Here is a 3,223-nt window from a genome sequence, read left to right as displayed (position 1 = left end):
GTAAGCAGTGGTCATTCTTCTTGTCTTATTCTTCAAGGAGCGTCTTTATATGAGCTCATTAAGAAAGAATCATTGCAATCCCTTTTTCTTCCCTTTGAGTAGCTTTGAACTCAAATGTTTGTCCCATTATTTTGCTATCATCCATTGAGCTTGGATGTTGAGAAGCATTGAATGCACTTCATGCAACATTAATTTGTCTTCTCTTCTTTATGCAACTTCAATGATAATTAGCATTACTTATCTCCCTAGGTTGCATAAATTTTTACTTCAAAGAGTGATAAAAGCACACACTATACTAGGCATATAGTTGGCCCATAGTTGACACATGTTTGTATAAAAAAAAGTTGGCAGGCATTCAACTTTATCTTGAATCGCAACATATATTTGAATGAAACTTGTATTTGGCACAAATCTCTTCAAGATAAATGATGAAGAAATTTCCTACATTATAGAATTAAGCATTAGGAATATTCTTTAAGTTCATGTCAGCTTAAAGTCTTTTATTGTTCTTATCATTTGATCATCGTCATTCACTTATCACATGTAGTGAAAAGAAACTTACACAGTGCTCTATCACCTATCAAACGAAATATATGCACTCATGATCTATTCAACATGTATCAAATGCAACTTCTTCATTTTTTTTATCTTTCAACTTTGCATTTAAACATTTAATCAAAAGAATAGAGAGTTTAAGCACTCAATCAAAACAACACTTAAATCCTTCAAGAAATAACAACTTAATTCAAAATAAAAATCATAACAAATGTTATTTCATATTAATGCTTTAACAAATTTTAAAATATTAATTTAAATATTAATATATTTTTACTAACAAAAGGTTATTCATGAAATAAATTTTATCTATAGTTTAATAAATTTATTTTATTATAATTTTAAAAAATAATATAAACTTATTTAAATTATAAAATTATTAAAAATAATAATGAGTTCTAATTTTAATTATATATATTTGCAATATAATTTTTGTAAACATGCTAAATTTATAAAATTAGAATATTATATTTTTCATTTTCTTTATATGAAGTTAAATTTTTTATATTTTGTGTTATCAATATCAATATTTTATTTTTTCAATTAATGTATATATTTAATTTATTTTATTATCTTGAAAAACTTTGTTAGGAGATGAGTTATGTTAACTTGGCTCAATGTAACATTCATACTTTGCAGTTACATTACTACTACTCATCTTTTACTAAACATCTTTTTCATTACTACGACGAACCATAAATCCCTAAGTTTACCATTGGGATGATTCGTCATTCACCTTAGACTTCAATTGGGGGCTTATGTTGCTATCACGCCTAATAGTTTCATATCGCTTAGGAGTCGAGACTTAAGGCGGTTTAAATACCTTTTCCTCCTTCCATCATCTAAGGCGTCTTTTACGGACAAAACCGTGATAGAGCACATACTTCAAAGCAGATAATACCTCATATGCATGGTGTTGAATATTGATGTGTATGTCCTTACCATGCCCAATAGTCTCACATTGCTTAGAAGTCGAGGCCTAAGGCAATTTAAATGTTCATTCCTCTTTCCACCTTCTAAGACGCCTTTTAAGGACAAAATCGTGACTGATAGGCTCCAAAGCGGACAATACCTCAGATGCATGGTGATTGACCCTAACGATGTCACTTGATGGACATGGGACCGAAACATTGACGCCCTCCATGTGAATGATAATGAGGTTCTAAAGATGAACCATCAGTCCCTTAAGCCCTACATTGGGGATGATTTGTCATTCCCTTTAGACCTTAACTGAGGAGCTTATGTTTCTACCATGCCCAACAATCCCACATCACTTAGAAGTTGAGGCCTAAGACGTTTTAAATACCCTTTCCTCCTTTCACCCTCCAAGGCTTATTTTAAGGACAAAATCGGGATGAATTGGGCCGAAGTGGACAATACCTCAGATGCATGGTAATTGGCCCTAACGATGTCATTCGACAAACAAGGGACCAGAACATTGGCATCCACCGTGGGGCCGATAACGAGGTTCTAAAGACAAACCATCGGTTCCTTAAGCCCTCCATTAGGGATGATCTGTCATTTTCCTTAGAGCTTGACTAAGGAACTTATGTTCCTACCACACCCAACAACCATTATGTCTTAAATTACATTAAACTAATAAATTCAAATGTAATAAATATCATATATGGCCGATCAAATCATTTAACTTATACTAATAATAGAAAATATGTCATCTTCCATTAGTTGGACTAAACTTTTGACTCAACTACTAGAGAGAATATTTCATTGTAGTCCACCCCTTATTTTTTCTTACAACCCTTATATGCTAAATTTGAACTTTAAAACTTTAAACTAGAAATGAAACTATACTACATTACACATAAAGACTAAGAATACACTAAACTAAAAATTAAACTAAAAATTAGTCTAAAAATTCTTTATTATAACATAAATTAAGAAAAAAAAGGAATTTAACCTTCTAAAATAAATCTACTCAAAAAACAAAAAATTAAAAACTAAAACAACCTTAAAGAAATGCAAATGGTCTAGAAAATTTTTCACAAAAAATGGGACTTGTCAATGAGTGTATCGGAACAAACTTGATGAGGAAGCTATGGTTGTGAAGAACAAAGCTAGGCTGGTAGCAAAATGTTACTCACAACAGGAAGGTATTAACTACACTGAAACTTATGCTATTGTTTCTAGATTAGAAGTCATTCACATATTGCTATCATTTGTTATATTTAGTAGCAATAAAATCTACCACAAAAAATTAAAAACTAAAACAACCTTAAAGAAATGCAAATGGTCTAGAAAATTTTTCACAAAAAATGGGACTTATCAATGAGTGTATCGGAACAAACTTGATGAGGAAGCTATGATTGTGAAGAACAAAGCTAGGCTAGTAGCAAAATGTTACTCACAACAGGAAGGTATTAACTACACTGAAACTTATGCTATTATTTCTAGATTAGAAGTCATTCACATATTGCTATCATTTGTTATATTTAGTAGCAATAAACTCTACCAAATGGATGTTAAGAATGCATTTTGAAATGGATTTATTAAAGAAGAGGTTTATGTAGAATAACCCATTGAAACTTATGCTATTGTTTCTAGATTAGAAGTCATTCACATATTGCTATCATTTGTTACATTTAGTAGTAATACACTCTACCAAATGTATGTTAAGAGTGCATTTTGAAATGGATTTATTAAGGAAGAG

This window comes from Vigna unguiculata, chromosome 3, assembly GCF_004118075.2.
Source record: "Vigna unguiculata cultivar IT97K-499-35 chromosome 3, ASM411807v1, whole genome shotgun sequence".
Lineage (NCBI taxonomy): Eukaryota > Viridiplantae > Streptophyta > Magnoliopsida > Fabales > Fabaceae > Vigna > Vigna unguiculata.
Note: the sequence above shows the minus strand (reverse complement) of the source record.